The sequence below is a fragment of the Nicotiana tabacum genome, chromosome 18 (genome assembly GCF_000715075.1).
Source record: "Nicotiana tabacum cultivar K326 chromosome 18, ASM71507v2, whole genome shotgun sequence".
NCBI classification, from domain to species: domain Eukaryota; kingdom Viridiplantae; phylum Streptophyta; class Magnoliopsida; order Solanales; family Solanaceae; genus Nicotiana; species Nicotiana tabacum.
This window is the reverse complement of record NC_134097.1, coordinates 65,655,585-65,681,128: the sequence shown is the minus strand read 5'-3', so window position 1 is coordinate 65,681,128 and position 25,544 is coordinate 65,655,585.

Genomic DNA, 25,544 nt, shown 5'->3' with positions numbered 1-25,544 from the left:
TCCTAATTGTTTCTGAGTTTTTCTAACAAAAGTAGTAAACATGGCAAATGCTTCATCTTTAGATGTTACAAATAGTACCCAGGTAAATCCAGAATAGTCGTCAACAAGTACCATTATATATTTCTTTCCACCTCTGCTTATGGTTCTCATTGGGCCATAGAGATCCATATGGACCAGTTCCAACGACTTGGTTGTGCTTATCATTTTCTTGCTTTTGAAAGATGATCTTACCTGTTTCCCCCTTGCACAGACCTCACAAACTTTGTCTTCTTTGAACTTGATGTTAGGTAACCCTATCACCAAGTCCTTAGAGATAAATTTGTTTAGCTGATTTCGACTAGCATGACCAAGTCTTTTGTACCACAGGAGGGGATCATTATCCAGCACACTTGGACAAATGATTTCATTTTATGAAAGAGTAGACAAATCTACAATGTAAATATTGTTAACTCTTTTTCCCAGCAAAACAATCTTGTCAGTGGTAAGATTAATCACAAAGCATTTAGTAGAGGTAAATGCTACAAGGTTACCTCTGTCACACAGTTGTGACACACTTATCAGGCTGTATTTCAAGCCATCTATCAAGTAGACATTCTCAATGGAGTGAGAATCTGTCTTACCTACCTTTCCAGCCCCAATAATCTCACCTTTCTTCCCATTTCCAAAGGAGGCATTACCTCCCTTTAGGTCCTCAAGTGAAAGTAATTGGTTCTTGCTTCCAGTCATATGTTTTGAACAACTACTATCCATGTACCATATTTGGCTACTTCCCTTCACTTGGACCTGCAAAAAGAAATCAGGGGTTAGTCTTAGGAACCCAAACTAGTTTTTAGCCCAAACTATAGGCAAAGGGATAAATCAAATTCCTTTTAGCCCACCCAGACAACCTATTTTTTTCTTGAACAAAATCTTTAATATTTTGATTGGCCTTTTCTTTTGCATTACATTCATTTTTGTAATGGCCAGTCTTGCCACAGTGTGTGCATATTTTGTTCTCAGGAAGAGTGAGGTACTTGATTTTAGGGTCCCACTTAGGTGCTTGAGTCCCATAGCCAAGTCCTCTTTTGTTGCTACTGTGATGTTTTTGTAGCCAGGAAAGTGCATCAGAAGCCTTGTTCTATTTACATGTTCTGTCTAGTTCATGTTTTACCTTCCATAGATCTTCTTTTAAGACTTTTATCTGCTCATCCTTCCTGTACAACTCATCCTTCATTTTTCCTATGTTTTCTTCTAGAGTGAGATATGTGTGATCAACTTTCTTCTTACCTATTCTCAGACCTAAGTTCTAGGACACTGCTGTCAAGTTCAAGAATCTGGTTCTTCAACTTGGTATTTTTACTATCACTCTCATTAGCCCTAGACTCTAGATTTTTGCACTTGGCTTTTAGGATCACACATTCCCTATAAAGATCTTCCTTCTCATTGTTAATTATCTCAGACTCATTAATGAATTCTAGCAATAGCTCAGACAACCTTTCTTTAGACAGGAATTTAATCTTGTATTTGAGATGAAGGATACTTACCTCTTGTTTATCATCTGATTCTCCAATGGCCGTAAGTGCTTGTTCATCTCTAGTTTCATCTTCTGAGTCCTCATCTGATGTTTCTCCCCAAGCAGCAACCATAGTCTTTGTTGATCCTTTGTTCCTTTTTAGTTGAACCTGTTCCTTCTTCCTGTTCCTTCATTCAGCCCTTTCCTTATTCCACTCAATTTCCTATTGAGGACAGTTCTTGATCATGTGATCAGTCTTACCATATTTGTAGCAGCCCTCATTGGTATGTTTCTCATAAGCCCTTGGTTTGTTGAAGGTTGTACCTCTTGAAGAACCCTTTCCTCTCATCAGGTAATTTTTGAAATCTCTTGTAATCATGGCCATTTCATCATCCTCCAGATCTGAACCTTTAGCTATTCTAAGAGCCAAAATTCTTTCTTTCTTGGGTGCATCCATTTTCATGGTTTGCCTTCTTAGTTCATAGGCAGTGAGGTTTCCAATTAGTTCATCCAGCTTGAGGGTAGCAATATTCTTTGATTCCTGAATAACAGTGATTTTGCTTTCCCAAGAGACTGGCAGAACCCTTGTCAAAATCTTCTCAACTTTGTCTTCTTCAAGAATAATCCTTCCAAGAGACTTAAGTTCATTTGTCAGGATAGTGAACCTTGTATACATCTCTTGGATGGTTTCTTCTTCCTTTATTGTGAAATTCTCATACTGAGAATACATCAGTGTTCCTCTGGACCTCTTCACCTGAGGTGTTCCTTCATGGGCCACTTGCAAAGTGTCCCAAATTTCCTTAGCAATGGTACAACTTTGAATTCTACTATACTCGTCTAGACCCAGTCCACACATAAGCCATTTCTTGGCCTTGGCATTCTTATCCCATTTCTTCAAATCTTCAGCAGTGCAGTCAGCTCTTGTCTTTGGCACATCCACTCCTTCAACATTCTTCTTTGTGGTTTCTAGAGGACCATCAGTGACTATGTCCCAGAGTTCATAGTCTTCTCCTATGATGTGATCCCTCATCTTGTTCTTCCACCAAGAATAGTACTGACCATTAAAAAGTGGAGGCCTAGCAGTGGATTTCCCTTCCCAGTTCCCAGGTGGTGCACTCATTTTAATCTTTTCCTAAGGTGTTAGCCTCTTCAAGGATAACCCGCTCTGATACCAATTAATGTTTTAGGCGTCAATACCATACAAGAGGGGGGTGATTTGTGCGGTACCCAATTATTGCTATAGAACAACCTGGTTCTTCTAGTTGTTCTAACTACTACTGTTTGCGGAATAATAAGTACATAAAATAAAGAACACATAGATTTTTACGTGGAAAACACCTGGCTCAAAAGGTGAAAAAACCATGACCTACTACTCAGTAGGATTTTCCAAACTTCCACTAAAATCACAGAGCCAAAGCAGCATTTACAAAAACTCTTTGTAAACCTAAGGATTAACTCTAACCCCGTTGTGGCACACAACATCCACTATTGCGACAACTTCAAGTTAGCTATAACTTGAACACTCTAGGTACCTAATACAATTGCTTCTATGAAAGATGAAAGGTACAGCTTTAAACCACCTACTATAATTGAACTAGAATAAAAGATAGTCACAATGGAACCGATTCTTCTATCTCATTCAAGTAGCTTCAGAAGTGCACACTCAAATCACACATAAATTTCTTGCAAAATCGCCTTGCTCTTTTGCTCTCAATTTAGTTTAACTTTGGCGTATGTGCATTACCTATAAAAGAGTACAATCACTGTCATTTAATAGGTTAGTAATCAGAGTTTGGTTAAGACTCAATTGCTGATCTTCTATAGTAGAAGAGTTCATGAAGATCTCAAACTCTAACACTATCTTTTATCTGGATTCTGTTCTCTTCATATAAGGAGACTTTCTCCCCTTATCTAATATGCAACCTTTTCGATCAGATCAGGAGATATTGTTGCTTGATCAGTAGGACTTATCTCATTCACGTGTATCTCACATGTATAGGTTGATCATGACTGTGCTTCAGAAGATGGACATGGACAATGACTGAGTTCATTTGTCATTCTTCAAAACTTCACCTATTCTTGGGCCAACACTAACTCTTAGAATGCTAGGCAAGCCAAGAGATACAGTTGTATCACACCAATCACTAGCCAAAACAGTAATTTAAACTAAATCAATAAGAAGTACGAAAGTTCTATAACAGTCTAAAAAAATATTACACGACTACCTGAAGATCTGGTGTCATAATTCACGAACTTCTAAGAGTTTCTACAAGTACTAGTTTGAAGAAAATACAACTGTTCTCGAAATGAAGGAAAACAGAAAAAAAAACTAAGATAGAGAAAATGGGACTCCAGGGTCTGCGAACGCTGGTAGATCAACTCTAGGTCTCCTGATGGACTGAAGGCAGCAACTCAACTCTAATCAATCAGGTCTGGGACCGAAATCTGCACAGAAAGTGCATAGTGCAGTATCAGTACAAGCGACCCCATTTACTGATAAGTGCCGAGCCTAACCTCGATAAAGTAGTGACGAGGCTAGGACACGGTAAATAACATGGACCTGTGTAGTTAAATCATATACAAGGAAATAACAATAAAAAAATTTAACAAAAAATATCGGGAAAGGGGATAACATGCTGAGGGGAATACCAAACTCTGAAAATAGTACTGTACTGAAACATAGAAAATATCATGCTTTTAACCAATAGAAATAATAACGTAGCAACATATTCACGGCATCACCCTTCGTGTTTTTACTCTCATCCTTACCATAAGAAACAACATAAACGGCATGGCATCACCCTTTGTGCATTAACTCTCTTATATCATTGTTCGACATCACCCTTCGTGCATTAGCAATATCAGAATACAGCACGACATCACCCTTCGTGCATCAACACTCATAGAATATGGCACGAAATTACCCTTTTTGCTTTATCACTCACTCACAAAACATTGCACGGCATCACCCTTTGTGCTTTACACTATTCCTTACCCAAATAGCAGAAACAATAACAACCCAACAAGGGAATCATCAATTAAGCAACCTCATGTCAACATTTAACTTCACAACATGAATCTCAACTTGAGTCGATACTTAACTAATATCCAATACCAGGAAAATATATTAAGACTTGTTTAACATGAAGAATAACCAGTTTAAGCATGAACGATACATATAAAGAAACACAACAGTCACAAGTAGAAGACTCACTCGCTTGCTATGACCTGACAACAACGTATAGATACTCGTCATGTCACCTATACGTTATACTCAACAACTAAACACGTAGAAAATAAGGCAACAACACCTAATCCCTCGAGCTAAGGTTAGCAACAACACTTACCTCAATTCCACGGCTGAACTCAAGCCTAAAATACTGCTTTTCCCTTAGTTTCCACTTCCAATCCCCTCGTATCTAATCATAATTAACTTAATAACATTAATTATCGCTAAATAAATCATTTCCAATGCATAATTACAAGTTTCCCAATAATTCCCTAGAAAATCAAAAATCGACCCCGGGCCCTCTTGGTTAAAACTCAAGGTTCAGACCAAAATCCATTCACCCACGAGCCCAAATAGGTAATTAGTTTTGGAATCCGACCCCAAATCGAGGTCTAAATTCCCAAATTTGCAAAACTCCCAATTATTCCAAAATCCTTAATTCTATCATGGAAAAACAAGATTTAGGGCTAAATATATAATGGGTGTTGATGGAAATTGAAGGAAAAGGGTTGAAGAATACAAACCTATGAATTGGTGTTGAAATCCCTCTTCAAAATCGCTCCTAGGTCGCGTTTTTATGAAAGAGTTCTGAGTTTTTGAAAGAATCCCTATTCTAGTTCTGTTTTTAAAAGACTGGACAGGTCTTCATCACATTCGCGATGGACCTGTTGCATTCGCGATGCACAGCGGTTTAAGGCTTTCGCGTTCGCGAGATACCCATCGTGTTCGCGAAGGCATACTTCCCCCAGCCTCTGCGTTTGCGAGCCTAGCGTTGCGTTCGCAATGGGTAGCTTTCCCCTCCCCCAGGTCCATTGCTTTGCATTCGTGATAACCTGGTCGCGTTCACGAAACGTATTGCCCTGAACGCTCCGTGTTCGCGTAGAACAATTTCTCCTTAAGACCAACATACTCTTCCCGTTTGCGAGAGCTCCTTCGCGAACCCGAAGAAAGACATACCAGATGACATAAGAAGATAAAAACAACAAAATTTTCAAGTCGAAAACATCCTGTAGCCTATACGAAACTCACCCGAGCCCTCGGGGATCCAAACCAAACATGTACACAAGTCTAAAAATAGTATTTGAACTTGCTCGTGTGATCAAATCATCAAAATAGCATCTAAAACTACGAATTTAACACCAAAATCCATGAAATCCGTAAGAACACTTGAAATTCCTATTTTCACAATTGGACATTCGAATCATGTCAAATCAGTCCCGTTTCTCACCAAATTCACAGATAAGGTGTCACGCCCCAACCTTGGGAGGCGTGGCTGGCACCCGATACTATATTGGCCCGAGTGAACCACTCTGTAACTATCACAAGCTAACATGGCTACAACTCGTAATGTACAATTGTAAGTGGGCAAATGTTATATCAATGAACCATCATTCATAAAACATGAATACATATGTGTTGTCAAGGCCTCTGACATACTGTACAAAATGAACCTCTATCTACAAAGCCTCTAAGATTATTTGACATCAAATGAGACAAGGTACCGGCCTACCCATAAGTTAGTAGAAAACTTTTGACACGACGACTCATAAACTCGACTACACTCCGAATGAGGTGGAGTCTTACCGATCCTTCACTGAATGCCGATCTCGTCTACTGTTAAGACTTGTTAAACTAATTATCTATATCTGTAGGTATGAATGCAGCATCCACAACAAAAAAGACGTCAGTACGAATAATGTACTGAGTATGTAAGGCACATAAATAAGCACATAAAAGATATGGAAGAAATATAGAGTAAATGATTCAACCTCTAAGTCTGGATAACTCTGTAAATCCTGAAATACTTATAGTGTCATGCATGTGCGCGGTGAAATTTGGGAGGTCGATTTCTCCTCGACAAAATGTTTCGAAGTGTAATCCCGGAAGCCCGAGATCTCGAGCCAGTTACTTCCTTCAAGATCGGCCAGTGTCCTGCTAAGGATAATGTCGACCGAAGTCCCGAAAATCAAGAATGACTACCCTGAAAATCACGGCAGAAACGGTGTGGTTGTTCTAGTGGTTAGTGCGATGCCGCAGAATCCCGATAACACACCCGGACCGATTCTAGCGGATGCGGATTCATAGGATGCACAACAAGTCGTAGAAACTTCTCACACCGATAGGAGCATACGGCACAACGACCGACATGAAGCTCAAAAAACCTCGGCTTGGGAAGAATAGGAAGTTAGTCTTCATGTTATTTTTGAAATGTTGGAGGCACAACAACTGGCCATTGCCCAGTTACAAAGCCATCCGAAGACTGCAAGCACAGCGGCACTAGAGACAACTCCCCCCGCCGAGCAAGTACCCGAAAGGTCAAGCAGTAACGGGTCAGTGGTCGACCCTGCTATAGTAAAGATGCTGGAGGACCTCACTGAAAGGATCAAATCGGGTGAGAAAATGATTGCAGCCAATTATAAAAAGGTCGAGACCTACAACTCTAGGGTGGATCAGATCTCGGGAGCACCCTAGGTCCTGAAAGGTTTGGATTCGATGAAGTTCATACAGAGGCCGTTCCCCGAGGAAGCGGCCCTGAAGCCCATTCCTAAAAAGTTTAGAATGCTGAAACTCCCTTAGTACAATGGTACCACCGACCCCAACGAACACGTTACTGCCTATACCTGCGCTGTAAAGGCAACGATATAAAGAATGACGAGATCGAGTCTGTATTACTGAAAAAATTTGGAGAAACGCTTTTGAAGGGGTCCATGATGTGGTATCACAACTTGGCTCCCAACTCCATAGATTCATTCGCCATGCCAGACTCCTTCGTAAAAGTACATGCTGGAGCCATCAAGGTAGCAACGAGGATGTCTGAAGTTTTCAAATCAAGAAAAGAGAGAGCGAGACACTACAGGAATTCGTGTCCCGCTTCCAGATGGAACGGATGGAGCTACCGCCAGTCTCCGATGACTGGGCAGTGCAGGCCTTCGCCCAAGGCCTGAACGAACAACACTCAATGGCCTCGAAACAGCTGAAGCAAACCCTGATCGAATATCTGGCCTTGACCTGGTCTGATGTCCATAACCGATACAGTCAAAGATCTGCGCTGAGGATGACCAATTGGGAGCCCATTCGGACTAAGTGTACCAAAACAGACTCCTGGCAAAAGAATCGAAACCGAACAAAGAAAGGTACCGGTCGTACCTCGAAGACAGAATGAACGCCCCAAGGCACAACCTACCTCGCAATGATCGGAGGATAGATCGAGGACATGACCCTAGAGGGTTTGTCAATAGAACCAGGTTCGATTGAAACATAGCACCAACAAACACCTATAGGAATATAACTTCAGCGTCGATGTATCAAACATCGTGTTCGCTATCAGCAAGATCAGAGACGCCAAGTGGCCCAAACCGATACAATCAGACCCTTTGCAGAGAAATTACAACTTAGTGTGCGAGATCCACAACAGGTACGGTCACAGGACCAAAGATTGTCACCAACTACAAGAAATCATTTCCGGGAAAGGGAAGCAACCAAGAAAAACAAGGCAAACGAGCTACAACACATCACCCACATGATCATGGGGAGCGTCGATGCCCTGTAGGAACCTATAATGAGAAGAATAAAAATATCCATCACCAGAGAAAAACGGACTCGGGGATATATCCCCAAAGATGCCCTCACGTTCAGCGAAGAGGACACCGAGGCCCTATCTCAACCCCACAACGACGCCTGGTAATCTCATTTCTTGTGAATATTTTCTAGATAAAACGTGTACTCATAAATCCAGGTAGCTCAGCAAATATTATAAGGTCAAGGCTGATAGAACAGCTCTGACTACTCGAACAAACCATGCCCGCCACTCGGGTCCTCAATGGATTCAACATGGCGAGCGAAACGACGAAAGGAGAAATTGTCCTTCCGCTTACCATGGCTGGCACAACCCAAGACACCAAATTCCATGTCTTCGAGGGAGATATGAGGTATAACGCCTTATTTGGGTGGCCATGGATACACTGCATGAGAGCACTACCATCAACCCTCCACCAGGTGATAAAATTCCCGACAACGGACAGGATCAAAACCGTCTACGAGGAACAATAGCGGCAAGGGAAATGTTCGCTATACACAACGTGGGGCCAACGCTCATGCCTCCGCCCCCGAATAAACTAACGGGAAAATTAGGTCTTGCCCCCGGTCAAGCTTGACAAAACAAAGTAGAGATCCACGCCACGTGTCCGCCCCCGTGTAGTTTTAATGGACCAATCCTAAGGCATCGCCAACATATCTCGTTTCAAGGTACGACCATTCTCCCATTTTTTCGAATTTCAAACTAACCTTCGTGCAGGCATCCAATCGGAGCTGCCGGAACGATAGTGCTATCGCAAGACCTCGAGGCTCCAAAAGCGCACCCGTTGCACTCTTTTCCTTCGATCGAGTTTTTATCCCAGAAAAAAGGTTTTTATCGGCAAGGTTTTTAATGAGGCAACGTCTGCGAGCCGCCTAAGGGGGAACTCCACAAAAACATTCAAGACTTTCCCTACGACTGACTTTTAAATAAGCGAGGGGCATTCCCCCCAGAAAGCTGCCCGCTCGAAGGAGTTTTTGAAAAATGCCAAATGAGGTTTCCTATAGGAAAACAATGTATCGGACCGAACGGTCGATATAGTCAGGCCCCGTCGGCAAAAGCATGTACTATTGTATTGAGCAATCAAAAAATACATTTTTGTCAAAAAAAGGGGGAGGGAACTCCTTCTCAGAGTAAGGCAACAAATTCTTTCACTAGAAACGTCCCGAAAACTCGGGAACGGATGCCAACAGTTCAATGCTCAGACGGCCTCCGGATCGAAGCTCTAAAATCATAAAAAACTTCAGGCAAGGCAAATCTCTGAGCGATAAACTTCGAACCAATATAGGTCGACTCAACACAATAATATATATTACAACAATGGATCAAAGAAAATCTTTCAGCATCTCATTTTCCAAACAAGGAAATCGTAGTGTATTCCCGGTAGGAATCCCTTTACCGGATACATCACGAAAAGCTCGGGGACTTAGTGTCAACAATTTGGCACCCGCACGACCCCAGGGTCAGAACTCCAGTCTCATGAAGCCCTAGCAGGGTAACTCCGAGCACTGGAAAATGCGAAAGTGTAAAATCCCGAGGGGGCAGACTCGGTGTAACTAGATCTATTCTACAAAGCAACACAAACTGTAAGACCTCAATAGGCATGACAAACTGTAAGACCTCAATAGGCATGGCAAACTGTAAGACCTCAAAAGGCATGACAAACTGTAAGACCTCAACATGCATGAAATTCAAAATCCCAAAGTTTAGGATATATGTCGCATTTGTAAGAGTCCCAAAAGGGCATACCCTCGGTATAGACGCCTAAACTATCACTCGGGATCAAAAATGGCTCCAGCCAAACACATATGACTATGGTCAAAATGGCTGATACAGCCAAACTAACGTGACTCGGGGACGCCCGACCGTCGCTAAACAAAAATCATAGGCCACTACTTCGAATATACTTCGGAAAGAACTGGTTAAAACAGGCTTCCCTCAAAGTTGAATTGTTGAATTGTTGTGTCGATTGTTATTTTACATGAATTGGTGTTGTAACCTTATTTGCGTGAAAGATGTGTCTCAACATGATCAACGTGCTATCTTGATAACTTGAAAGGGGCAAAAGATATGAATTATGTATTGAAATGCTTAGACCTTAAATTGAGATTGAAGCTGCATATAATGTGCCATCTATGTGAAGTCTTATCTATGCTCACAATTTAAATTGCTCTTGTGTGCACCTACTGTCCTAAATGGCAAATCTAACATTGAAATTGGGAATGATGTGAGATGTGACCTAGTGCCAAATATATGATGTGACAGCTGTGGCCCCAAGTTCCTATGAAATAATTTATGGGAAACAAAGATTGAAATAAGATGATTGATGGAAAAGGGAAATGCCTTAATAAGGCGGCATAGCTGATCAGACCGAGATCAGACGCCATGCTATGCTCATGGGGGTAATGTGGTTGTGATTGACGTGAATGTCTCAAATGAGGCAACCTAGCTGATCGGGTCGAGATCGGACTCCGCTCGAGATAGCGGTGGTAATGTGAACAATGTTGAACAGTATGAAATGGCCTAAACTAAAGGCTATGGAAACATGATGTGAAAATTGTATAATTCTTTTATATTGATAATGTTATGAAAATTAAAGCTTTTGCGTTGTACTTGTGATTTCCTTATTTTTGTATGAAAATTCTTTCTAACTAGATGGTGTTTAGTAATACACACTACTGCTATTCGATGGCACTAACGTCCCTTTTATCGGCGGCGCTATGTCTTTAAATGGATGTAGGTGTTTCTAGAGCAGGCAGTGTTGGTCGCAGCTAGTGCCGCATCATCCTTTCAGCTGACTTGGTGAGCCCCACTTCGTTTCAGGGTCCTGTTTCATCTGTTTATCTTGTACATTGTAGTTAAGGTATAGTCATAGCCATGTTGCCGGCATTTCCATATTACTCTTCAGTTGTATGTACAGGCTCTGTAGACAGGATGTGGGTAGTGTCAGGTATTGGAATTAAAGTGGAAATATTAATGTTTGGCAATGATGTATAAAACTTGTAATATTTTGATAATTATGATTAAGCTGCTAATGGAAATGAAACGGAAGTTGTTAATGAAATACTTACTAAGTGTGATTAATGGAGTCCATCTACTATTTATTCATGAATTAATTTGGGTAGAATGAAACCTAACAGGCTTGCTCAGTCGAGTTTACTCGGTTGAGCGCCGGTCGTGCTCCTCGGTTTTGGGGCGTGACAAAATGGTTCTGAACTCCTACTCATTAGGCACTATCATCATGATGTCAGCCTATCATAGCATTAAATTCCATAACCCAAAAGCTGCGCAAGGGTGACCGTCAACACGACTATCGAGAAGCCCACAAACTATTTTTCGTTCGGTTTTTGTGCTGTTGTTACACCCTGCAATATTACGATGATGTTATGTCCTGCTGTAATATATTATGATGATGTTACGCCTTGTAGTATTACATTACGATGATGTTACGCTTTGCAGTATTAAGTTACGACGATGTTACGCCTTGCAGTATTACATTACGATGATGTTACGCTTCGCAGTATTAAGTTATGACAATGTTGCACCCTGTAATATTACGCTACGATGATGTTATGCTTCGCATTATTAAGTTACGACGATGTTGCACCCTATAGTATTGTACGTTGAATTTGTCATAAGGTAATTGACATCAGTCCAAGTAAAAGATTATTTGAAGATTATAAAAGTTGTGCTATTTCACAAGTGATGAGTAAATTCGTCAAGGTGAAAGGGGAAGCAAGTCAAAGTTTGGCTTTTTGGGGTAAAATACGGCCCGTGCTAAAACACTCCGGTATTTATAGACTAGTGCCATACAAAATACTACATGACCATGCTAGTAAGGTGTACATGGTATGTTAAAAGAGAGTAGTATTTTAAGTAAGTTGAGATAATTCTTAATTATGCGTGTAATTGGTCAAATACTGGGTAATAAGGTATTACCCAATTAATTAAAGAATTAATTGGATAAGGATGGGAAAAACCAACGTGGCAGCACCCACATCAATCTTTAATGACTTTTAAGAAGATTGGGAGGTGGAACACTTAAAGGATTTATGTGTGACACCAAATCCTTCAAATGTGGGCTTTATCCTAACTCAATTCACTTTCTAATCTTTTAGAAAGTTTCATTCAAGAACATTACAATACAAAGGACATTCCAATTAAAGGGACATATCACATTACTGCATTTCAAATAGCAACTCAATACAAATGACTTTCTAACCCAAGAAACATATCATGTTCATTCATTTTCTAAAAAAGCAACATTGTTGCTAAGTTCTCAAGGAAAAGCTTTCGGCCAAAACTTTCTTTGCATAGCAATGTGATTGCTTCGAGCATTTCATACGATTTGTTCCGCGTATTAGAGGATTGTCAAGAGAATTGACTCAGGTATGTTAAGGGTATCCCTTCTTTCTTTTGGCATGATCCATACGATACAAATAAAACGAGCAAAATACGTAACTTTCATAAATAACTCTATTCATAGAAATAATAGGGATGCCTATATTATTGATTCCCTATGTGTTATACTATTTTATCACATGTTCATGGGTCTCAAAAAAATATGAAAGTTGAAAAGAGTTTACTTTATGATATTACTCAAAGGCAAAATGGTCTTATGATATTTCGAAAGAGTTTCTTAACGTACTTTTCATGCATTGCATTCATGTACATTGACTCATGACCAAATGGCATTATATACATGTATATATGTATGTATATATATGTATATGGGATATGGGAAAAGTTATGACATTATATACGCACCACCACCTGATCAGCTGGTATACGTTGATGATTTTGCCCATAGTGGCCAAGATGATATGATGGGATACCCTCAGAGGCTGATGATGTTATGAAATATGTACCTATGCACGACATGACATTCATACGCATATGTATGATACTATAATTATTTCATGATTTACAAAGTTATTCAGTCTTACAGATGGAGTCATTTACTCTATATTTCCTACACATCTGTTATGTACTTATTTATGTGCCTTACATACTCAATACATTATTCGTACTGACTTCCCTTTTTGCATGGGGAAAATGTTGGTGCGCTCCATTTGCTTCGGAGTTGCTTGTTTGGTTAGTATGATTTAGATGTGTATTGTTTGGTATGGCGGGACTCTGTCCTGACCTTTATGAAAATTATGTATTCTTAGAGGCTTGTAGATAGATGTCATGTACGTAAAAGATTGTATGGCCTAGTCGGCCTATGTTCAATGTTCCAGTTGTTATTTTCATCTTAGAGGCCCATATGTCTTATGTATAAGTTCGCATCACCTGTTGTATTTTACATATTTCACGGTAGCCTCTCTGGCTGAGTTATTTATGATATATGACATTAAATGATACGTTATGTTGGCACTTAGTTGAGTAAGGTACCGGGTGCCTGTCGCAGCCCATCGGTTTGGGTCATGACAAAAAGTGGTATCAGAGCAGTTCTGTCCTAGGGAGTCTACAAGCCGTGTCTAGTAGAGTCTTATTTATAGGTGTGTCGTGCACCACACTTATAAGCAGGAGGCTACAGGGCATTTAGGATTGTCACTCTTTATTCTTACTCTAGATCGTGTGGTAGAGCTCACTTATAAGACTTCAAATTCCAAAATTCTATTTTATTCGTAATAAGACGATACCTACATCCGGAAGTAAGGTTGGAAAGAGAGATAGTTGTGGAAGAGCTGAGTTAGAGGAATTGAATTTTTGTGTGATGGCTATGATAAGTAAATATGAGGTCTTTAGCAGATCATAGGTGTACTAAAAGGTATAAGCTTCCTAGTAAAAAGCCTTAAGGAAAGAATGTCTATGCATCTTTATGGTGAAAGACAATGAGAGATTAAGAAAATAAATACAAGTTTCATCAAGTAAAAGGAGCAAGGTGAAAAAGGGTACGAGGTACCGAGTTAAAGAAGATTATCAGCATTTTCAACTCAAGCAGAGAGATATAATCATTTTGAGTTACCTTCAACAGTAAAAATAGTGGCATGTACAATTGATCACACCCATTCCAGATATGCCCTATGGGGTTTAACAGAAATAATATAAGAAGAGGATGGGATATCAAGATCCAACTGGGGTTAGAATAACCCAAAATGATGGGTGAATTATTTGCGTCAGTTGACATTTTCGAAGGATAATGCAAATGTGCTAATATATCTCTTTATGAGACATCCAGATGGTTCACTCTAAAATAGTACAACTAGATATGAGTACTACAAAGATAGGCACTAGAATCCTTGAAGGGATAAATATTACCTTAGTATGTCTCCCGTCCCAAGTAGAATGAGAATGCTTGGAAACCCGAAGAGCCAATAGATAAAGCAATGGGAGCTAAAAGCAAAACATGTTGAAGTTTTCAAAAGAAAGTGATCGGCAGAAATATTAGCAGGGAAATTAGAAGAGAGATAAGGAAGCATTATGAATAAGGTGTGATAAATGGATGACAACGGTGGGAAAAAAATGACAATATTACAGAGTCTATAGTCAGGTGAAGGAAGGGATGAGGGGTGACAGGCCTAGAGAGAACAAAAGAGTATAGGCCATAAAGTCGTATCCTTATTTCGAGAAATAAGTTTGTGACTCCAACACGACTAGCGGAAGGAAAAGTTAGACCCCAAAGTAATAGAAATCAGTATGGGCTGGTGAACAAGATAAACTAAACGTGTATTATGAACTTAGTTATTGGGTAATACTCGGCATCATGAGAATTTCATATTTCATTCCGGCGGTAATAAAATTGACAATAGGAGAAGATTCAAGAGAAATTCAGAGATTGGTCATTTAGAAAGGCGCTTCCCTAATGCAAGCAATGTGAGCTAAGGTAAGCTTAAGGGACTATATGTGCCAGTTACACTAAGTGTCACCATCGCGAGTGAGGAATTTTGTTATCCTTGGTACACAAGGATTACCGCAAGGAGAGTAAGGGTCATTGATGATGTGAAAGGATGCCAAAGATGAAGAGGAAAAACATATATAGACAGGTCGTCATAGCTCCAAGTCTTAGTACTCCCCTAAAGGGGGGAATATGGAATGATAAAGGAAGAATGAGATAAAAATAAGAAACGGATGAGATTGCACGTATCCTAATGTTACAAATATGCTATGATTCCAGAACGTTATGTAAGCACGATGTCAAAAACAAGTTCCTGCATATGATGTTATTGATAGATAAAGAGCCAGTACGTGAGGTAAGTTAAGTTAAGGAAATAACCCAAGAAATATTACGCGGAAAATGGATATGAGAATGGATCAACGAGTAGTTAGTAGTTGATTCAGAAAGTGCCTAGTCATGAATAGACAAGAAGTTACAGACAAATCAGAAAATTATGCAAGATAAATATAGTAAACCCCAACATGGAGAATTCAGCCTCGCAATAATGGCATTATAATACTGGAGATATATTCAAATAAGAGTTGGGGTGGTTAAAGGTACAGTATGAGTGTTACGGAAATAAAAAATAGTGTCACTGGGAAGACAGTCAAAATATCAGTTCAGAAGCAACCCTAAAAGCACAAGGGCATGGAGGTAAGTAACTACTGATAAATATAGGCAAGGAAGGACATCAAAAGGTCTGTCGAGTATACAATGTAATAGGCTCACAGCTTTACAAGAGTTAGAGGGTCTTCCCTAAGTACTACAACGAAAGACTAGTTGAGGGAATAGGAAAGAAGGCTGTAACCAAAGCACAGTGACCTAAAGAGGAAATGGCAATGTAAAAATAGTCTCACTACAACATTGTATGCATGCTATAAAAAAATGGCACCTACCATGGCTAATGAACGGGAAGTAAGATCAAAGGCATTACTCGAGATCATATGAAGTTGCATGAGAATTTTGGCATGTGTGTTAACTAAGATAAGCTAAGTAGGCACGCAACAAGAAAGCTACTGGTTTCTCTATGTTATAAAAAGTTCAGTATAACCTGAATGAACTCAAAGGAGTTTGAGACTAATAACATTTAGAAGAGATGGAATGCTGCCCTGGTAGTAGAATAATGGTGTAATTATGACGTTTGGGCCTGAGATTGAGTAATGATTTGAAGAGGATTTTATGAATTGTACGAAATTAAAATACCCACATAAGGTGAATCACATTGAGATACTATGAAATACGATTATGGAAATCACTTCAAATATTTCTCAATGCAACGTAAGCCCTAGTGGCAAGGTATTATGTAAGAAGATTCAAGTTATAAGTGGTACATTGTAGATCAATATTGAGGCAAATCATAATGGATGGACAAAAGTCGCAAAGTATGAGCTGAGATTAGGTCGTTATTATTAAACTGAACAGTATAAGGAAGCATTAAAGGACATAGATTTATACATATGGGATAAGCAATAAGAGTAAGTTGGAATTTGGTAACAAACCTTAGTAACGATATATCGAAGTAAGAGTTATGGTATAGTATGACTACCTAGATGTAGAAAAATCATGCGAGTGGATAACCGTTTCTATAAAACAAGATATAGTAATAATCGTAAGTTCAACAAAGTACTGAGCAAAGAACTTCAAGTATAACTATAGATGCCTAGAGGGACATCTTGTCATGCTATATATATTTTTACAAAGTGAGGCCTGGAGATTGACTAAAAGCTAAAAGGAAAAAGGAAAGATGAATCGCATAAGCGCACTTACAAGGCTAGGGTCATACAGGCTGCATGACAGGAGGTAGCAGCAGTTGCGAGATTAGAAAGATTTCGACCACAAGTCATGATATGAGCAAAAAGGGGGGAATACCCTACACTTTGAATTTATTCACAGAGCAACTGCTTAAATGTCAAGGAGAGTATTAAGGTATTCGCAAGAGCTATTAGTTATGAAAATCATAAGAGCATCAGTCAACATTCGAGGATGGATGTTCCAAGGGGGGAATGATGTTTCACCCTGAAATATTACCATGATGTTATGTCCAGCAGTATTATATTACGATGATTTTATGCCTTGTAGTGTTACATTACGATGATGTTACGGTTCATAGTATTAAGTTATGACAATGTTGCACCGTGTAGTATGACATTACGATGATGTTACGCCTCGTAGTATTAAGTTACGATAATGTTGCAACATACAGTATTACATTGCGGTGATGTTATGCTTTATTGTATAAAGTTACAACGATGTTGCACTCTGTAGTATTGTACATTGAACTTTTCGTAAGGTAAATGACATCTTTTCAAGTAAAAAATTATTTGGAGATTATAAGAATTATGCTATTTCACATGTGATGAGTAAATTCGTGAAGGTGAAAGGGGAAGCAAATCAAAGAAAATAAATTTTCGTCAAAATTTGGCATTTTGGGGTAAAATACGGCCCGAGCAAAAACACCCGTATTTATGGAGTAGTGTCGTACAAGGTACTGCATGGCCACGCTAGTAAGGTACACAAGGTATGTTAAAAGAGAGTAGTATTTTAAGTAAGTTGATATAATTCTTAATTATACGGGTAATTGATCAATTACTGCGTAATGGGCTATTACCCAATTAATTAAAGAATTAATTGGATATGGATGGAAAAAACCAATGTGGCAGCACCCACATCAATCTTTAATGACTCTTAAAGAAGATTGGGAGGTGGCACACTTAAAGGATTATGTGTGACACCAAATCCTTGAAATGTGGGCTTTATCCTAACTCAATTCAATTTCTAATCTTTTAGAAAGTTTCATCCAAGAACATTACAATACAAAGGACTTTCTAATTCAAGGGACATATCACGTTACTGCATTTCCATATAGCAACTCAATACAAATGACTTTCTAACCCAAGGAACATATCACGTTCATTCATTTTCCAGAAAAGCATCATTGTTGCTAACTTCTCAAGGAAAGGTTTTCGGCCAAAATATTCCTTGCATAAAAATGTGATTGCTTCGAGCTTTTCATACGATTTGTTCCGCATATTAGAGGATTGTCAAGAAAATTAACTCAGGTATGTTAAGGCTATCCCTTAACACATGTTAGAGGATTTCATGTTAAGGCTATCCCTTCTTTCTTCTGGCATGATCCATACGATTCAAATGAAACGAGCAAAATACATAACTTTCATAAATGACTCTAGTCATAAAAATAATAGAGATGCCTATATTCTTGATTCCCTATGTGTCATATTATTCTATCATCTGTTCATGGGTCTCAGAAAAATACGAAAGTTAAAAAGCGTTTACTTTATGATATTACTCAAAGGCAAAATAATCTTATGGCATTCTAAAAGTTTTTATTAGCGTACTTCTGATGCATTGCATTCATGTACCTTGACCCATAACCAGATGGCGTTATATACGCATATATATGTATGTATATATATATATATATATATATATATATATATATATATATGGAATATGGAGAAAGGTTATGGCGTTATATATGCACCACCAACTGATCAGTTGGTATACATTGATGATTTTGCCCACAGTGGTCAAGATGATATGATGGGATGCCCTCAAAGGCCAATGATGTTATGAAACATGTACCTATGCACGACATAACATTCATAAGCATATGCATGATACCCTATGCGACTCCAATATCCTCATGTTGTGTAATCTGTCCCTGCAGCTGTCTATGAAGTCCTGCGCATCCTCATGATGCCCATCCCATAAGACAGGAGGGTGAAGTCTGGTTCATCTATCCAACAACTTCTGCGGGTCGCCATCTGTAGCTGGTCTGGGTTGGGGCGCCACCGCAGCAACTAGTTGGGCCCCATCTGCGGGTAATGCACCCAGAGTCTGATACACTGCAGCTGTATAACCAGGAGCCTGAGTAGTAGGGGTTTGTGTTCCCCCTCCTGCCTGTGATGTAGCTGGATCCGCTGGAAATAAACCAGCATGAGTCATGGAATCCATGAACCGCAGCATACGACCCATGATCTCTTGGAAACCCGGTGTTGTCATAAAGTCCGTCGGGGCAGGCTTAGCTACGGGTGCCTCGCCCTGCTCCTCGATTATAGGATCTTCTATAGGATCTGCTGGTGGTACTACTGGGATAACTCTAGGACGCCCTCGTCCCCTACCTGGGGCTGGTTCCCTCCCTAGGCCTCTGCCTCGGCCTCTAGCAATGGAGGGAGCAGCCCCTCTCGGGTCTGGAACATCAGCCGTGCGTGTCCTCACCATCTGTGAGAGAATAGAAGAGGGAAATCTAGTATACCAACCACTGCACGATAGAAATGAATAAAGAGTAGTTTTCCTAACACCCTATAGCCTCTCGAAGATAAATACAAACGTCGTTGTACCGATCCGCAAGACTCTACTAGGTTTGCCCATGACTTGTGAGACCTACGTGAACCTAGTGCTCTGATACCATGTTGTCACGACCCATTTCCATAATAGGTAATGATGGCGCCCAACACCATTGCTGGGCAAGCCAACGCAGAAAATACCAAATAAGTTCTCATTTTACTTTTACCAAAATAATTGCTATAATTCCTTAAGTTAAGATTAGAACGAGTAATAACCAGTAAAGTACCAAAAATAATTATACAATCCCCAAAAGAATAGTCTACTAATGTGCGTGCCAAGACCTGGTGTCACAAGTTGTGGGCAACTAGTATAATATACAAAAGAATAAATCTATCCTACTATCCGAAATAGAATAGACAGCAAAAATAAATGAGAGAGACTCCATCAAGATGCTGAACGGCACAGGAAGAGAAGCAGCTCACCATAGAAGTCTCGAAATCTGCTCAATTATTTGCTCCAGACTGATAGCCAGATGTACCTGCCTTAGATCATATAGAATTAAGTACAGAAGTGTAGTATGAGTACATAAACAATATGTACACAGTAAGTATCTGGTTTCATCTCGAAGAAGTAGAGACGAGAAGTCGACTAGACACTTACTAGGGTCAAATAATATGAGAGATGAATTATACTGAACATGGATAAAATAAATAATTAGCATTGTATAGCAATAACGAACAAGTCCTCTCCTAGATAATGTCACAGTTGGCAACTCCTATTTCAGGACAAATAATAAACTCATGTTATAGAAAAATACTGAGTAAAGTGCGCAAGTAGTGCCGAGGTCATACGGCCTGATCCAACATAAAAGTAAATTGTGCACTGCCGAGGGCCGAACGTCACAAATCATAGATGCATCTATTACCCCGCTCGTGAATCAACCATGCGACGCGGTCAATGTAATTAAACACAACAACAAGTAGACAAGAACACATAACTGGGGAGGAATTACTCACTGAGTTATCAACTTCTCTTTAAAAAGGCCAAGAAAGATCATGGTCCTCTTAACTAGTCTCACTTATCATAATTACCATGATTTAAGATATCCAAATTAAACATAACTTTGCAAGAATACCACATAAAGCATGATTCTAGGTCCTAAACTACCCAGACTTAGCATAATAGTAGCTACGCACGGACTCTCGTCACCTAGTGCGTGCGTAGCCCCCACATTTAATGGCAAATTGTTAGATTACATCACTTATGGAGACAATTCCCTCTTACAAGATTAGATAGGAGACTCACCTCGCTCCAAAGTGCACTCCAATACCAAGAACGAGCCCGAACTCTCACTTTGGAGCCGAATGATCCAAAACTAGATAAACGAGGTAGGAACTAGTCAATACAAGCTCACAAGATTGCATTCTAACTATTTAAGCAATTTCCCACCCTTAAACACAAGTTTCCTATAAACCGACCCCGGGCCCAGATGCCCGAATTCTGAAGTTTTTCGAAGAGAGCTATTCTCTAAAACCTAAGGGTCAATAATATATGATTTATAAGTCATTTCATATAAAATTTCGTGGTTAAATATAACTTTTGTTAAAACCCTAGGTTTTGCACTAATCCCATGATTTTACCCTAATCCTAGTATTTTATCTACCTAAGACACAAGTATTAGACTAGGAATAGGTGAGATAACTTACCTCAAGATGCTATGTGAAAGTCTTCCCTCAAAATCTCCCAAAATCGACAATGGAGGAGTGAAAAGTGGTAAAAAAATGACTTAGAACCCGTATTAAATGAAAGCTCACTGCTTCAATGATTTCTGCATCTGCGTCCCACTTCTGCCAGGAAGAGACTGCATCTGCGGAATAAGCCAAGCGGGCTAGGACTGCTTCTGCGGAGCCGCTTCTATGGTTTTTGGCCTGGCCTGCCTTGGCCGCATCTGCGAGAGGGCCACCACTTCTGCGGTCTCGCACCTGCAGCCGTCCAACTGTAGGTGCGGTTATGATAGATACCAGATGCTTCAGTCCTTTTCAACTTTTCCAACTTCACTTGAGCCTAGTCCGATTGACGCTTGGGGCTCCCGGGCACCGCCCGAATATACCGACAAGTCTGAAATCATAAAACGGAGCCGCTCTAACATTCGGAACACCCAAAATAACGCTAAATCTATGAATCACCCCCTAAAACCAATTGAATCAAACTTATGAACTTCAAGTTCTTAATTTCACTTCTAACGTGCCGAAACGTACTAATACTACTCGGATTAACACCAAATTTGGCAGGCAAGTCTTAAATGTTATATTAGACCTGTACTATGCTCCGAAACCAACATACGAGCCTAATACCAACGTGATCAATCATTAATTAGTTTCTTTAAATCCTTAGAATTTCAATTTAACAATTTTTAATAAAAATTTATTACTCGGGCTAGGGACCTCGGAATTCGATTCCGGGCATACGTCCAGGTCCCATATTTTCGTAAGGACCCTCTAGGACCGTCAAAACATGAATCCATATACGTTTGCCAAAAATGTTGACCAAGGTCAAACTTAGCCTTTAAAGAAAATCTTAAGAAGTCAAATGAGCATTTTTCAACCCAAACTCTTCCAAATCCCGAACCAACCATCCCCCCAGGTTGTAAATTAGCTAAAGCAAGCGTGGGAAGTTTTATTTAAGGGAATGGGGTTCTAAGAAGGAAAACGACTAGTCGGGTCGTTACATCTAGTGCATACAAAATCTAGAGAAAGTTTCATACTAACTTCATACGACTCAGCTCTTATGGCACGATCTGGAAACAAAAGAAGCTTAACATTTCTTAAATGTCTATAGCCTCTCAATTATAAATGAGGCACGCAACACACCCATAACTGAGACTCTACTAGGCATGGCTTTGTAGACTCCCTAGGACATGACCCGCTCTGATACCACTTTGTCACGCCCCAAACTTGGGAGACGTGGCTGGCACCCAGTGTTGCACTGGCCCGAGCGAACCACTCTGTAGCTAATTCATTCCTTTTGTAACTATCATGGGCCAACATGGCCACAACTCGTAATGTATAACCATATGTGGGCAACACTGTATCACTTAACTATTTTTCTTAAATAATGAGTACATATGGGTTGTCAAGGCCTCTGACATACTGTACAAAATGAACCTATGTCTACAAAGCCTCTAAGATTGCTTGATATCAAATGGGACAGGGTACCGGCCTACCCATAAGTCTGTAGCAAAACTCTGACATGATGACTCACAGACTCGGCTGCACTCCGAATGAGATAGAGTCTTACCGATCCTTCATTGAATATCAATCTCGTCTACTATGAGGGATCGTCAAACTGATTATCTATATCTGCAGGCATGGATGCAGCGTCCCCAACAAAAGGACGTTAGTACGAATAATGTAATGAGTATGTAAACAAGAACTGAAATATAACAATAAGTCAACATTAATTAAAGATATATAAGAATCAACCTGCATCTCTGAAGTGCCACCGTATATTCATACATATATAATGATTCGTTTTGAGACTATTATTCATATCGTATGATGCATGACTGCCTAACTGATCAGTGGTAACTGCCCGACCAGCCGTAGCGCGGTGGTAAATGCATGACTGCCCGACCGGCCGTAGCTCGATGGTAAATATGCAACCTTCCCAACCGGCCGTAGCTTGGTGGTAATTGTGTAACTACCCAAACGGTCGTAGCTCGGTGGTAAATTGATATGCATGTCTGCCTAACCGGCGATAAATAATGATACGTAACTGCCCAACCAGTGGTAACCGCCTGACCGACCGTAGCACGGTGGTAAATACATGAAGATGCAAATACATGTATCACTATATTATAAACATTAACTTCTCCATCATATACCATACACAACTTCATTCAACATTTTAATCATATTTATTACATAAGATTAATTATATTACTTATTACACATCATTATCTACTATCACAACTAATCAAAAACAATTATCTAAAACTACACCACAAAATACCTAATTCTATTAATCTCATACAAGCTTAACACATTATAATTATACTATATTAAACTATATACACAATCGTATATCTTTTATGTTAGTGATTCAAAAGTGGTCAAGATTGCTATTGTTAAAAGTGCAATTATCAGTCATGGCAATATGTGATAATTGTCTGACATTAAGTTGAATGATTTTCATCATAGTATTTATCCAATAATAAATATCAAAACGTCAAACTACCTATACAACTAAATAAAAATGCATTATAAACCTTTATTATGCATGAATCATTACTTCAAAATCAATCTACGACAATCTAACGATATATTATAATCAAATTGATATTTTATAATATTTTGTGTTGTAACAATATATACTATATTATAATTCATTATGTTATATTTCATAATCAATTTTTCAACTGTAACTTGTCACAAACAACCGCAAGCTATAATATTAATATGTTTCTACAATCAATTATTGATCACAATATGACTACTCTGCTATTAAATATCATGTAATAACATAATAGTGTAAGTCTAATATTAAAAATAATCAAGTTATATTTGGTCATTACATGCATATAATTACTGCATGTTTAGCTAAACTATAAAAACTTTATTTATAAACAAATCCCAACACATATATTTGTAACACAAGTTCTCTATCATATATGTCACAACCCCGGTTCGCCCTCCGTGAAGCATCGTGACAACACCTAGTCCTCTACGACTAGGTAATCCTAAATTGCGGAAGATAACCAAAGTGCGGAATAAAAACAAATTAAAACAGAATGAAGAGTGATAAAACAATGTTTAAAAGTGCCACTCGGCATACACAATATCTAACTCTCAAACCAATACATACTTCCAAGACCCGAAAACCCATGAATCACAAGCTAAGGATCACTACACAGTACTCTAACTCCAGAATATCTAACAAGGAAAAGAAATACATAAGGGCAAATGTTTAAAAGCTAGAATAGAGAGGGACTCCTCGGTCTGCGGATGCGGAAAATATACCTTAAAGTCGCTAGAGCAGTCGCCTCGCCTCAAGAGTGATAGGACTGAGTCGCAGTACTTAGAACTGCACATGAAAAACATGCGCAGAAGGGGCATGAGTACACCACAACGGTACTCAGTAAGTGTCAAGCCTAACCTCGGTCGGGTAGTGACGAGGAAGGTCAGGGCCCTACTGAGGTTAAATAAAGTATAAAGTCTGATAGTGTAAAACAGAACAATATAAATAAATGCAGCAGTAAAAGTGACATAGGATATAAAAAGGGCAACAATAACTATTACAGAGACAAGGCAAAACACAGAAAGAAATGCGACTTAGCACCAAAATAACAACCGAGGATCTCCCAGGATACCATCCTGTAGTCCCATATGTATTTATCCAATGGATCTCCCAGGATCCCGTCCCGTATCCCAACTCATAGTACTCGGGAATCTACCGAAAATCTCGTTCCATAGTCCCAAATGTAAATACATAGTACTGAGGGAATCTACCGGGTGCATTCCTGTAGTTCCATATAATTGTTCACGGGGATCTATCGGAATCCCACATCCGTAATCCCAAATAAACAAGCGGAGGGAACTACCGGAATCCCACATCCGTAGTCCCAATGTAACTACACAGCAGCAACAGAAAAATATTCAGAAATGGCAATTTCATATTAAGGCTAACAAGTAATTCTAGTCTAGCATGTTGCACAGAATTCAGGTAAGGCATTTTGATCAAGTAATGTAATTATGTCACTTAGACATGCTTTCCTAAGCTAACAACAGGCTTAATAGTGCAAGTAATAAAAACAGGAAAGGAAACATACTAGTAATTACTTAAAGAAAATCGGATTTCCAACAATTAGCACAAGTACGCACTTGTCACCTCACGTATAAGGCATTTCAATTACCAAATAAACCAAATCCTAAGGGGAAGGTCCCCCACACAAGGTTAGACAAGTCACTTACCTGGAATCGGCTCAATAATCAATCTGAAACCACACTTTTGCCACGAGTACTCGACTCCAAATTGCCCAAATCTATTCAATTCAATTGTATAA